We start from the raw sequence: 15,308 nt of genomic DNA on the forward strand, positions 1-15,308 counted from the left end.
CCAACTGAATAAACCCACTCTGGTTAGGTCAAAATACAGTTCTGGAAGAATTTCTTCTCGTTCCCTGGTAGCTGTACTACAAGCAGCAGGCAATCCCCAGAAAAGTACATGCTAAGTTCCACCAGAACTAGAAATTTTAAAGGAAAAAACACAAATCAATACAACACTCAAACCAATTTTAAAAATAGAGAAAACGTTGATGAGTAAAAATACACCAAGATCATCAGACTAGGTTAAGGGAAACTAGATATATGAATTGTTAATCATTTGAGGCAAAAAGTGACTAGTAAAAGTTAAGCACTATGGAAAAACAAGAGTTGACAGTGGGCTGGGTCCTAGGCGCAGTTTCAGGGCAACAGCAATGGAGCTGAGGTTTAAACACCAAGTAGTTTGTCCAGGTCAAGATTTTCCCTACAGTCTTTGTCTCCAACTTCTGGGGGAAATTATGGTGGTCAGTCCTGCAGCCCCTAGCTCTTGAGGTCAGGCTTCTGGGCACCTGGTCTTCCTTCAGACATGTGTCCTGCAGGGATTAGTCCTCTTTACACAGCTTGGTCCTCTTGGAGTCAGTAGACCTTCTTTTTTTTGTGTCCCTAAACTAGGTAAACAGGAGACCAATCATTTGAGCTTTGGGGAGCAATTCCAGTCCCTCTGTGCCAGAAGGATTCAGGAGTCCATGTTTGAGTCTTCTTCGTCCAGCCGGAGCCAGGAGTCTGAAACCTTCTTCTAGCATGGGTTTCTTCTTCAGATGGCATCTTACCAGGTCCAGGAATGTTCCAAGGAGGTGGTGGTGGTAGTCCCCGATTTATCCTGTGCACTTGCCATTAATTAAAGAATTCTACTGCCCAGTCCTAACAATTTTCTTGCAATCCTCCCCTCTCCTTTTGCATCTCTTACTTTTTGACTGATTGTACAATTACCTAGGAACCGCTGTTTGTTTTAAGATGGTGAGACTCAGCTGCTACCAGACAAGCTTGTATTCAGCTTCTTGGCCATTCCCATACCTGACAGAGTCAAACCCGAATTTCCCTTATACTGTGGCCTGAGCCTACCTGTCTAGGACTGTCTTCAGATGAATAGCTGAAGCCCTTCTTGCCATCTCTAAGTTAAAATAGGCAGTGCCAAAGCTACCTTTTGTTCTGTTCCTGTGCACCCCCAGATAGAAAAATCCCCGGCAAATGGTCAGCAGTTAAAACCGATGGGCCATTCCTGTGCAAACCATTATCCTCTTAACCGGAGTCATTAGGTCTCCCAGCCAAGATCTGTCGAGGTCTGGGGATGTGATAAGTGGCGGAACTGGTTTGAATACAGTTTTGTCTCGGGTGGCCGAAAGTACATTTTTGCAAAGTTGTCTTCTTATGTTATCAAAAATCTGGTTTTGCCATTATGTTAGATTTAAAAAACTAAGCTGCAAAAAATGTTGAAGTATTTTTCTAAACCTTTATTAAGCAGGGATGGAAAACAAAGAGTTTAATCCAACATGACCTATTTGGACAATTTGAGGCCTGGACTACATAGCGAAACAACTTTTGGATGTTATTTCACTGCAAGAGCACACTAAACCCAATATGCAATGTACCTTATTATTACATATTATCCCCCGTCCTATAGGTTTACGAGGCACATTGTTAGAGTTGGCTTTGAATATGACAGAATAAGCTTCTCTCAAATCATACAAACATGTTTCACTGTCATGTGTCCCTACCGTCTCATCCTAATAATTTTCTTGCAATGCTCCCACCTCCTTTGCAGCACTGCCTCTTTGCCTCACTGTAAGATTACTCAGGGACTTCTGTTTTAAGATTGTGAGACTCAGCTGCCAGCGGGCAGGCCTGTCTTCAGCTTCTTGGCCAATCCCCTAACTGACACGATCAAAACTGGTTTACCTACTGCTATGGCGGGAGCCTTACTGTCTATGAGGCTCTTCGGAAGACTAGAAGAAGCCCTCCTTGGCATCATCAGATTCAAAGAGGCAGTGCTAAAGCTTCCTTCAGCTCTGACACATGTTCCTGTGCACTCCCAGATAGCTAATCCCTGATATATCTCAGAAGTTAACATCCATTGGCTTTCCTGGGCAAGCCATTCTGCTCTGTGCCATAGTCATTAAATCTCCCAGCCAAGATCTGTCAACCAGTCCTGGAGGAGTGATGAGTGGCAGAATTGGGTTTAAGGCAGGTCTGTTTCAGGCAGCTGAGTGTACAGTTTTACAAAGTTAATTTTCTGCTTATGTTATTAAAAAATATTACCACTAAAGCAGATTTTCATAACTATCCATGAAAAAACAATTTGAAATACTTTTCTAACCTTTTTCTAAGTGGAGGTGGAAAATAAGGATTTATATCCCACTGGGCCTAATAAGGAAATATCAAGACAGGTCTACAAAGTGAAATAACTTTGGCTTTTACTTCACAGCAACCGCATCCTTATCCCAATATGTTCTGAACCCGATTTTTTATATATTAGCCCCCTATCTGTGGGTTTACAATGCACACTTTCATAGGTAGCTTATGAATATGCAAAAATAAGCTTTTACTACATAGTAATGACATTTTCCCCGCCAAGTGTCACTGCAGTGCACTTAAACTACAGCCTACCTAGAGTACAGTGGTGTTCCTGCAAGACATACGTTTTTTGTCATATATGTGGGTGGTGTAAATATACTACAATCTTCCTATGACATTTATCCTTCCATGCAATAGGTGCACTATTTACAATGGAACGTTAAGTAGGTCAAATAGAGTTCCAATGCCCAGCACATGATTTACAGGGAACGCACAGGCATATTACTGTGGTTTAGCTGTGCCAAAGAGCACAGAGTCCTAAAGCCAGCAAAAACAGTGTCTAGAAAAATGTGAAAAATGTGGGCGGTATATGCATAAAAATTAAATTTACTTTACTAAGGGTATTTATCAATACCTTGTGTTGGTAATTCGTTGCAAAGCAAGGAAAAGTTAACGACTGGATTTTGGGTGGCAACATTCTTAAAAGGGAAGTGGTTCACTTAAGACCACTTCTGCTACTGCCAACTCCCAAACCAACTTAAAACAAAAACAAAAACTTTTCTTTTTAATTACAGCCTTCAAAGAAAAGAGACTGCCTTAAAGAAATACTATATTTAAATACAGTCACAGACATACTGATATACTGACACCAACAACTCACCATCCCTATGATGACATCTGTTCAAACTGAGTCTCGATTTGAGGCCTGCCTCATTAATATTGATGCAGTAGGTGGTATTGCGACCCACCAGTAGCGGTCCGTGGAGGGAGTTCCGTGGGGCGGTGAGGCGGGGCGGGGGAATGTAAATACCGGAATATGGATGAACGGAGGTAAGTACACATTTAAATAAATAAAACGAATTCCTTTGCGCGCGCTGCATTGCAAAATGCGATGCAGCGCGCGCAACGAAATTCGTTTTATTTATTTAAATGTGTACTTACCTCCGTTCATCCATATTCCCGTGTTTACATTTCCCCATCCTCCCCCTCCCCCGCCCCGCCTCACCACCCCACGGAACTCCCTCCACGGACCGCTATTGCGACCCACTACCATTTGAAATTTCTTGAACCGACTTATTAGTATCTAGGTCGGTTTACAAAATTTGTGATAAGTCAGTTGAGAATTTGCCACCACTTTTTGCAAATGGAAATTTTCTACACCAGGCCCTTAGTCCTCAATGGTAAGAAAACGTGGAATAAAGGAAACGTTAAATTAGAGAAAAATCAAGACATGGAAAGGAAATTGTTTGGGGCCATTCAGCGGTGTTTTCTAACACATATTTTATCAGTCATCTCTAATACCTTCATTGTAAAATGAAATCGGTTTCAACAACCAAAAAGTAACTTAAAATCGCACCAATATTTTCACTGTTTACACATCTTTTTTTAAAGTCCTAATACTGTACTCAAATGATCCCCAAATATCTAATGAAATGTTTAAAATAGGAGGTGAAGCAAAGATGCTATAACTTGTGTGCGAGAAGAAGCGGGTTACAGAGCAGAAATCCTGCATTAGGAATGTGGATAGATCTAACTGACTGCTCTTTTCCACATTACGGCACAGCTACAGCAACACTTTTCCAAACAAATTCGTACCAAATGCAGAGAAACCTGCAAATAAATATAGAGATTTGTGGACGGGCGGTGGTGGGGCAGGCTCCAGTTCTGTGCGACATCAAAGCATATTTCACTCCCCAGATATTTTTTAAATTGATGTATTCTAGAAGCGGATATAGTCTGTCTTCATTACTCACATGAAGAGAATCACACATGTGCGACATGATCATAGTCCAGAAGCATGGGCTGTGTCTGTGTGACACAGATGACTGCCTTTAAATAACCGGGCATGGCTTCGACAGATGAGGTGCTGAGGACCCCAAGAGGACTGAGCGAGATGACTCGTTGGCAGGTCAAAGTTGAACAGGAAAAATCATTCGTTGAGTCATTACCTTGGCACCGTCCAGCATCTGACGTGCATTGTGGGATATGAACCGGCGACTTGTACACATCGGCCAGTGACAGACCACAATGGAGAGTTATAATGCTACGCTTCCACTTATTCAAAAACTGCACTTACATTTTCAGCTTTAAAAGGTAGTTTGTTTCGCGAATATGCGTCCAATGTTAAATATCCCTCTTTGTCAGATGTTGTTTGGGTCAAAAGCTCAGACAGCAAACAATAAATTGGGTGATATATATTGTTATTTTTCTCTTCTGTTTGTAGTAGAAGTTGTTGCTGAAGTCGTTTCCCTTCCTTTAATAGATATATTTCTGCAGTAGTTTACATGGTGGCTGTTCTTGAAAGGTTGTTTTGTCTATTTAACTAGCCAATTTGAATTTTAATTGTTATTTTATATTTCGGTTCTGGAGTTGTTTTTCTTTCCAAAGCTGGTGTTTCTGTGTCTGTTTTTCTGTTCGCCGACTTTTTTATGGCGGTAGAGTTTTGCATTGTTTGGCAAAAAGCCCCCTATCCTCCCTCCCCCTGAATGATGCGTGTTCCCGCTTAAACTGCTGCGAACAATGACGTCTCCATGGAATTGCTACAGCGTTTCCACGGCTCCTCGTGAGGGTGAGTCGTAAATGGCGACTCGCGGCTGAGGCCTCTCACAAATAAAGGGGAAAGAGACGAAGTCAGCAACCAAGTGTGGTAGACTTGTTCTACATGCACTCTATTGGCTGGCGTAGCGCAGCCATCCACTGCCAAGTTGCTATTGGGCCAATCCGACCACATGAAATAATTTATGCCTGTCATAGTAATTGCCTCATTTGTTCCTTGTAATGTAAAGAAACCAGGAGAGTCCTTCAGTAAGACATTCTGCGAGATATTAGCACATCGAAGGCGTTCACACATTTAAGTGGGTGATTTCTGTTACTCACATCCCACCACAGCTGCTAAGCTATCCGATTATATATGTGCATGATAATATATATGTCACGGTAGGAAGTGAGAAAAACACTTTCGCATCATAGTCCCCAGAGAAGCTATTCAGTAAAATTGGTGTAAGCTGACTACTTTTGCCGTTTACGCTTCGCTGCCTGTGGTGGGTTTCAAGTTACACCGCCGCGCACTTTTAGGTGACGCTCTGCCGCTTTATTTTCATTTAGTTCAATTCTGTTTATTAGGGCTGTTTAGTTCCTTCCGTCAGTGTGCCGTGCATTCCAATCCAGTATGAACACTGTGTCGTTTACTCATGTTAAAGTTTTTGCAGTTGAAACCTATGCATTATAAGCATTTGCATTCTTTGTTTACTAAATAGATCTTAATTGTACGTTGACTTCATTAGACCTCAGTTTCAATTGGATGGGCATTTACGAATGCAGCTGCTGTTTATACCTATAATTAAGTTTTCGATCAAATTCTCCCAGAGAACATTGCATTCAGAAGGCAAGCATTAATTCTATCTACATTTTAATGCATTATGTTTTCTTTCTGGTATAATTGTTTAACAAAATGCAAATATTTATTTTTAGACCCCTGGACTATTTTTGTTTCAAGCTCAGCCATTAGTAATGCGAATTTTGTGTTTGTTAGCTATATTATTTCTTAGGAAAGTTGCTGAATATAGTTTAACAAACTTTATAGAGTCAGATATTCAAAACCTCACATTAGAGTGCCTCGCTCACTCAAGCATTGGCAAAGGCAATAGATTAGGGCTCTAAAAGGCCCAGCTGTTGGTTTTGCCGATGCATTTTTTTCAATTGCACACTTTCACTTGCATCAAGACCCATACACATGCATGGTTATCAATCTTGAATGGCATTTAAAAAAAAATAAAAGCAACTCCAAGATGGCTGCCGATATGTAGGCAGATGTTATGATACATGCATATGTATACATCATGACTGATGCTGCAAGACATGGAGGTGCCCATTCTTTGTGACACAGGCGTTCATTTATTAATTTACATTTAACAAGGCAGAATGCCATATTAGAAAGGTACATTAAAATGTTAAAGAGAACATTTAAAAATGTATGTGAACAAGGGTAAGAAGTGAGCATTCAGGCGGGACTTTGCAGCTGCAGGACACTCGGGGGAAAAAAAATATAAACAATTACAAAAATTAAATCTGAGAGTGAGCTGGGAAGTGGAGAGCATTGGTGGGGAGGATAAAGAAAGCAAGCTGGTCGGGAGAATGTTGCAGCAGCAAAGCTCTCGTGATTTTTTTTTAAAAGCTATAAAAATATATGATGGGAGCAGGATGGGGAGTATAGAGGAGTGGGGAGCAAAAAGGCAAATTAGGGATAAAGAGAGCAGAGAGCACAGAAATACATGCAATCCCAAGGAGTATTCAATAGTGAATAAAGAGAGGGTTCCTTTAAGTATGCTGGGAAAGGATATATTTATCCAAGCAGAATGCTATAAGTCTGAAATGCTCCAGGGCAGGACAAACAGGAGAAGAGGGGGCAAATCCATTGAATAATGAGCAGGCAACTGAGATAAACAACAAATCCATCCAAAGTTGAGCAAGGGGCTGACTCAAAGTCCACTTCAGGGATCCGAGACAAGGCTCTGGAATGGACCACATCCTTCCTCTCAGGCAGAACCCAGAGCGTCCGCCTCCCCCATTCCGATCCGAAACCTCCGAGATCATCTGCGGCATACCCCAGGGCTCCTCCCTCAGCCCGACACTGTTCAACATCTACATGGCCCTGCTTGCACACGTCGCCCGACACCACGACCTCAACATAATCTCCTACGCTGACGACACCCAGCTGATCCTCTCCCTCACCAAGGACCCCACCACCGCCAAAGCCAACCTCCACGAAGGAATGAGGGCTGTCGCCGACTGGATGAGGGCCAGCTGCCTGAAGTGGAACTAAGACAAGACGGAGGTCCTCATCCTCGGCTCCAACCCCTCAGCCTAGGACGACTCCTGGTGGCTGACAGCACCAGGGACAGCCCGACACCCACAGACCATGCACGCAACCTAGGAATCATCCTCGACTCAACGCTCACAATGACCAAGCAAGTCAACGCCGTCTCCTCCTCCTGCTTCAACACCCTACGCATGCTCCGCAAAATCTACAAATGGATCCCAACGGACACAAGAAAGACACCCAAGCCCTCGTCAGCAGCAGACTCGACTACGGAAACGCCCTCTACGCGGGAGCCCCGACCAACTCATCAAACAACTACAACGCATCCAAAACGCCTCAGCACGACTGATCCTCGACATACCACGCCACAGCCACATCACCCCCCATCTGAGAAACCTGCACTGGCTCCCCGTCAACAAGAGGATATCCTTCAAGCTCCTTATCCACGCACACAAGGCACTCCACAAGACCGGCTCCGCCTACCTCAACAGTCGACTCTCCTTCTACATCCCCAACCACCAGCTACAATCCTCCGACCTCGCACTTGCCACCATACCGCGCATCCGAAGAACCACCACCGGCGGGAGATCCTTCTCCCACCTCGACGCCAAAACATGGAACACCCTACGGCTGAGCCTACGACAGAACCAAGACCTGCTGACCTTCAGGAGAACACTCAAGACCTTGCTCTTCGATCAGTAGTAGCCCCCCCACAGCGCCTTGAGACCCTCGCGGGTATGTAGTGCGCTTCACAAATGTTTGATTGTTTGATTGACTTCATGTATATCTTATGTACTGCAAACAATAAGTCTGCCTACAGCCAGTAGCCAAGACTTAAAAACACACTTTACTTGGAAGGCAAATGACACATTTGAGTTCCAACTCTAAAAGCCTCTAACGTTTAAAGCCCAGAGATCATTCTAGTTCTGCATCTGTGAGGATGGGTAAATATAGCCACAGAATAATATGAATAAGTCAGGTTTTGTTTTGTGATATTCAAAATGAATACATATAAAACACATTTTCATTTAAAGAATTTGCGTGAGGAATATTGCCTATCTGTTAGTTTTCCTGAAAATCAGAATATATTTACTCATTAGGTATGTTGATGAGCTGAGCCATTCACCTTAAAAGGGAAGAATAAATGCATCTTCATATGCCAAAGACCACCGTTGCTTTGCCCTAAACAAAATTAAGTCCTTGTGAGAGCTCTCCCTTCCATTTTGACCATGTAGATAACCACCAAAATGCCAATACTGAACAATCTTTCCTCTATTATTTGTTGGGGCACAAGTAAATGACTCAATGTGACCCAGAAACCTCTGTTTCAATGTACTTTATTATATTTTAGAAAAATGTTTTTGTCTTTTTTTCTTTTCTTCAACTGAACAATTTTAAATATAAATCTTTGCAAACACCACAACCACAACTTAATGAGACACTTATACTACAACATCACCAATTTACAATAGAAATCCTAAAAATGCCCGAAACATTTGAAACATACAACATTAAATGACGCATAATCGAAGACAACAACAGCTTTTGGTCCTGTTGAGAACCCCAAGATTGGAAAGCGGGGTTCGAAACAAGTCGACCGTGGTTTTTCCACAGAAAGTGTTGATGCCTCACTGTTTTCAAATGCAGCAATATTGATGTGAATTGAGTTTAATCGATTTTCAAACAGTTTAAGGATCTTTTGTCAATAGTACACTGTTTGAGTCCTGCCCGAAATACAAGGTTGAAGAAACTGCAAATAATGTCATACCTGTCTGGGCTTGTTTGTTTTGTGAATTTTATGTTTTGAGTGTATTGTCGTTGTCTTCGATTATGTGTCATTTAATGTTGTATGTTTCAAAAGTTTGGGGCATTTTGGGGATTTCTATTGTAAATTGGTGATGTTGTAGTATAAGTGTCTCATTAAGTTGTGGTTGTGGTGTTTGTAATGATTTATATTTAAAATTGTTCAGTTGAAGAAAAGAAAAAAAGACAAAAACTTTTTCTAACATATAATATAGTACATTGAAACAGAGGTTTCTGGGTCACACTGAGTCATTCACTTGTGCCCCAACAAATAATAGAGGAAAGATTGTTCAGTATTGGCATTTTGGCTGTTGTTTTTTGATTATTGAGCTCAGCCTTACTGATAAGAGCCAGAACCCTTTGTTGTAAGGTAGATATCAAAGATAAAGCACATAGGTTGTGGATGCAACAAGTAGTAAAATAAATAAGTAGGACTGGGGTCCCTGATCTACTGAACACAAACTGTGGTCTGATAATCAGAATAACCAATAAATAAGCACATAATCTCTGCTGAAATTCATTTGATATAGATATGAATCACGCTTATTGCTTGTTGAATATCCCAAAAGCCTGAATGAGTTTCACTATTCGCTCTTTCAACATATCTAGTCATCCTGTATTCTCCAAGTCTCGGCACCGAGAAGTACTGCTCCCAGGCCTTGGTCAGCCTGCTCAGTGGAATCAACAGCAACTAGAGATGACACCACTCGCCTTTAAAATACTAGTACGAAAAGAACGTAGAAAAACGTCTGAAAGGAAATACTCTGGAAATCCTCTTAGATGTTTTCTATCACTGCCTCTGTTTATTTGACACCAAACCAGATTGCCTCTTTTTATTCCCAGCACCTTCTGTCCTTGGCAGATGTGCTAATAATTGAATTGTATTTCTGCACCTGGAAAGCTATCCCAACGGCATTATTCTGCTTTTCGGTCACAGATTGGCACTACAGGCTAACCATAATTTTATTCGTCACAGAATTATGACCAGCCGTAGCAAATGAAGCTAAAGGATTTTGATAATCACTCATGTAAATTTACTTTGTTTACACTTTTCCTTTCTGCCCACGTTCTCTTACAGATGCTTCCCAAGGGAAGCCTTCTGGAGGAGAGAAAGTGGGCCCCATGGACCCCAGAGACATTCCCCTTCATGTGAGTGCAGTCATTCAATGCACTTGCCCAAAAGGGGATCTCTCCTCACTTCAAGATGAAGGCGGGATGTCTGCACAGAGAAACACACACTTCAAAACAGTCGCTCCATATTAAAAGGAATGCCCTGCTCCCAGGGATGTGCAAGTGTGTGTCTGCAATGAGGGTAGCACATTCATCATAAAAGGGCTCACTGTCCTTGTTTGCATGCTTTACACCTCTTTAGAGGTGCGCCATGACGCAAACAGGGAAAGTGTGCCCTGTTTATGATACGGGTCAAGGTCCTCAACTAGCATTATAAAGAGGCAGGTCTCAGTGGCACTGAGTTGGTCTGGGTAATTATCTTCCTAATTATCCATTCTTAATCCAGCTGTCTCCTTCCAATGGGCTCCTCCCCAGTTCTGCCACCTCCTCATTATTATTCAACCTCTATATGAGCCTGCTTGTATCTCACTTGGCTTCTTTTATGGTGTAAGTTATATGATGCATGCAGAGTGTAGGTAAATGCCTCTTTTTGGATTACTCACCCCCGTTGTTTGGACTGTTGCTGCTGTTTTTGACTCTTGCACTGGAACTCTGCTAACCATGAACCAGTGCAGGTTTAAACAGCATGTTTGACCTGTCAAAATAAATGACCCTTTTTGAGAGTTGTAAGTCCTCCTTTAAAATATTAATAAGTCACACCTAAGCTACCCTTAAGTGCCCATAAGGCAGGGTGTATGGTATTTATTAGTAAGACATGTAAAGGTTTAAAGTAAAACTTGCCTTTACAGTGAAAAGGCCGACAAAGCTATTTTCACTGTAGCAGGGTTATCTGTTCCATTAAAAAACATTCAGTGTTGATCTTAAAAATAAATAATATTAACTCTGCCTAGGAACTAGATGAAAGTTACTTCTCTGACTCTCTAAAATATTTATTACAAATCCAATTCATTGGTGAAGTCGGATTTGTACCAAATATTTGATAAAAAGGTACTTTAAAAAAAGTTATCTATAGCCTGCCTGAAGCCTTGAGAAACCCATTTGGGTGAACTTTTAGCTGTCACCCAGGAGCGGAATGGCTCCTTGATTAGGTGTGAAGTGGCTACCAGAACTGAGATCTCTTGCATGTGGAGAGGTGTACTGTTCCTTCTTGCAAGATGATTATCTGGGGAGTGCCCAGGAACTTAACTATCTTCAACTGTGACTGACAGATGTAGCTCATACCTATCCCTGCCCCCCTGTTTCCCTGTTAGGCAGCCAGGCACCCATCCCAGTGGGAGAGGAAATGCCCCAAGAACTTGGTTAGATTGAACCACAGGGGCTTCCCCTGCTATAGCTCACTGAAGAATACAAAACTGTGATGGTTGGAACAGTTGAATTAATCTTAGGCACTGGTAATTACTCGGATCCAAATTGAGGTGGCATTGTGCAAAATAATGACTGACTAGGAAATAGCCCAGAGTAAATACCAGTGGCTGGCATCAAATCGAGCATTCCATCCATCACTTATTTGTAAGCTTTAGTGCAACACCCTAAGTGTTACGGATATGCCCAGACGTGGTTCCCGTACACACTGTCCCACTGAAATCAAGCTGCACCCAACTGATGAGCCCTAACAAGGACTATACGGGTCTTGGGTTGTTTTTGTTTTGATTCATTTCATCCATCACTTTTTTTTATACTTCAGCGTAACACCTCTAGCGTGGGCAGATGAGCTCTACACAAGGGATGCAATGTTTTGCTATCTTGGTTTCGGGTAGAGAGGAGCACTGTGGGAATGCTTGCAGTAGGGCACACAGATACTGCTGTAAAAGTGGGAAAGTTCACCACAGGGAACTTTTTCCCTATTGGTTAGGAAGGGTCAGGAGTCAAACCAACCTACATTCTAGTGCCAGGCACACCTGGGCACCTTCTTCAGAACACTGCTGGTTCTTTGTAAGACAGAAGAAGGACTGCACCTGCTTTTGTGACCTGTTAGGAGAACCTTAAGGGGTGGACCGGCTCTCACTTGTACCAAGGGAAAATAAATGAACTCCAAGGGTCAGCTTGCTCTCCTTCTGTTAAACTAAAATGACACAAATGCTACAAGACGCCTTCTTTCCTGGAGAGTCTAAATGACCAGTTTTGACTGGGCCTGCACTCACTGATCCCTGCTGGTGACTTCTGTGGAGTGTGTCCTGAACCCCAAATGATGTTCCTGAGGTCCCGGAACCATAGGCTGGTGCCAGAGTGTACTCCTTCTGCCTAAACCTAAAATGTGGGACATAGAAATTTTGCCTTTAGTACCAACAGAAGACTGGGACCAACCTGTCAAGTCTCTCCACCAAGGATACATTGCTGGTGGGCCTTACTTCACCCCAGCTTCTGCTACTGTCTTCTACTCAGCAGCAAAGCTGATTCAGCGGGACCGCCACTGACAAACAACTGATGACTTTGAGCCCTCTCTATCCACAGCCTGCATCCTTGCCCTGCTGAAATAATCTGACAAAGAAAAAAAGAAACTAAGTCCGAAGGTAGAAATCTTCACAGGAAACGATATAGAGCATCATCCGATTGATGTTGACGTCTACCTGGGCATGTACTCCTGACTGTTCTAGCTTGGTGATTTTCCCTACTTCTTCAACAGCTTTACTGGCACTTCACCCTTGATCAACCCCTCATTGCCATGCCAATCTTCGGATAAAGCCTGCTGCCATGGCACACTGAAGACCTACCTTCTCAGAAAGTTTCCAAGTGTGAAGGTAACGATGTGATCGGTATCATCTTGGCCCTTGCATCCGACCCATGCTCCACTGATGTCAGCCTTAGAACTTACTTTTGCCTGGTTTACAATGACCAGTTGATCGCTATCACCGAGCCCCCATCAAAATAAGTGTGCAGCATGCCCTGCTGATAACTAGTGTACAATTTTTTTCTCCATAAAATGTTCTAAGTCCGAAGATAACTTTTTGAGTAGGACCAACTTGGTTTCGTATCCAACCTGTGCTCCGTCACGGTCAGCCTCACTCCTTACCCTTGTCCCAATATAGCATGACCCAGTGCCGCGGTTAGCACTTTGCTCTTTTTGGTGTTATTTTTTTTTCTCCAAACTTTAAAAATGTGTGTCTCTGGTTCCCCAATTGTATTTTATGTCAATTTGGTGTCAATTTGTTCATAAATGCATTCTAGAATTTTTATAAATTGGAGTGGGATTTTTATTATGTTTTGTTTTCGACCTTTTAACTGTTTTGGTGCTTTTAATGTGTTACACATTTTCTTATGTTAAGCCTATCTACTCAGGGTTCAGGTTTCAATTACGGCAACCTTTACTACGCTTAGTAAGAATAGTTGCACTGGAACTTGTGGTAAATTACCATCTACACCAACAAATAAGCCACTTTCCCATACAGATGATGCTCAAATTATGATGTCTTCATAGTTGTAATAAGACTGAAGCCAGAACCCCCGCCCCCTGATCCATCTCAGATAACAAACATCAGCTAACCCTAAACTTTCTGAAATCACCTGGCATCCCTGCAGTTAGATCAAACTCCCCACCCCCTATCGGCGCTCCAAACACATTGTTACTCCTGCTCTGTCTTTTCAAGTGAAATACAATCTTGTGACTGACACAGTCCTCTCCAGAAAGCCCCATGCTAACAGTCTGAAAACACTGCTTCTAATTTCTGAGACAACTGAGTCATCGACCCCCTCTATTATCTTCTTCCTGCCCAGTGATGATGAATAAATCTATTATTTCATCACGTTTCGACGCTGGAAACAACAGTTTTGGGGTCATTCGGTTATGCAGTTCCCAGATCCCAATGGTTACAGAATACACCCACCACACTTCTTCTGAACGTCATATTATATTTTTCCAGCTCTGGACCAACTTTGCAGACTACCTGTCCGACATCAGATTTTAAGTTGCTGCCATTGTTTAATGGGCAAGACCTGGCAGGAGACCCACTTTCATTGGGCTAAATTTACTATATAGTTTACCCAGAAATCCCAAAGTTGGTCCAAGCTAATATTTTTAAATATCTTTATTGATCATATCACTATTATCTCCGTTACGTTTCAGAGTACGTTCCTATATCTTCAAGTAAACAGCTATACCCTTAACTATTTTGCATTTTTTTCAGTTTACTCTCAAGATATTTGTTGTCTGGAATGTGCACAACAAATATCGCAAAACTTGTATCTAAACATATAGGGGCAGATTTATGAGGTTTTGCCGTAGGGAAGCGCAGCAGGCCTTCCTGCTGCGCTTCCCTACGGCAAAAGAAAAGGGCAGGGATGCGCCGTATCTATAAAATGCGGCGCATTCCTGTCCTTTTCCCCTGCGCCGGCGCACTATGGGCTGCCTGCGCCAACGCAGGCACCTCTGCACCATGGTGCAAGGGTGCCTGCGTTGCGGAGATGAATATTTTTGTACAGGAAGGGAAACCTTTCTGTACAAACATAATCACAAGAGGTTTTTCCTCTTTGTATGGGTGCTGCAGAATGCAGCACACATAGAAAAAGGAAAAACGAGGAGAAATAAAGATATTTCTCCCCGTTGCGCCTCCCTTGCGCCTCCCCTGGGGAGGCGGAATCTTTTGGCGCTGCCTCAGATTTACGATTTCTCGTAAATCTGGGGCAGTGTCAAAAGGCCATGGATGTTGATGGGAACGCCCCCAGCAACACCCATTGCACGCCCCTTTAACGCAGAACACTGCGTTAAAGGGACTGATATTTATGAGGCAGCATTAAGCCAAAAAAAGTGGCTCAGTGCTGCCTGATAAATATCACGCAGGCTTCTGCGCCAGGGAACGTCACAAAAAGTGACGTTCCGATGGCGCAGCGGGCCTCATAAATCTGCCCCATAGTATAAGCAACTTAACAGCAATCTTATGTATTTTGCTCATATGTCAACAATATGTGCATTCCTTCAATAGGAATTTCAGATATAATCAGGTGCATTTTTTATATCTAAATAGTGACATCACATCTTAGAAGCCCTAAATGGCGTGAAGTCGGTCTTCCCCCTTAACGAACGATCCAAAGATCGGAGCCATCCGTCCAGATATCAAAATGTA

The 15,308-nt window shown here is 42.6% G+C and overlaps 1 protein-coding gene across 4 annotated transcripts in view; it reads left to right on the forward strand.

The window, feature by feature from the left end:
- Nucleotides 1-15,308, forward strand: part of ADGRB3 (adhesion G protein-coupled receptor B3) — a 1,641,523-nt gene that overhangs the window by 419,589 nt on the left and 1,206,626 nt on the right. Inside the window, exon 1 of one of the 4 annotated variants that reach the window (XM_085610904.1) lies at nucleotides 4,340-4,592. The exons of the other annotated variants lie outside the window; for them this stretch is intronic. The gene's annotated coding sequence lies outside the window, so the exon portion shown is untranslated. Of the gene's footprint in view, nucleotides 1-4,339; nucleotides 4,593-15,308 lie in introns of those variants that run through there. 4 annotated transcript variants of the gene reach the window in all.

The sequence above is a fragment of the Triturus cristatus genome, chromosome 6 (genome assembly GCF_964204655.1).
Source record: "Triturus cristatus chromosome 6, aTriCri1.1, whole genome shotgun sequence".
NCBI lineage: Eukaryota > Metazoa > Chordata > Amphibia > Caudata > Salamandridae > Triturus > Triturus cristatus.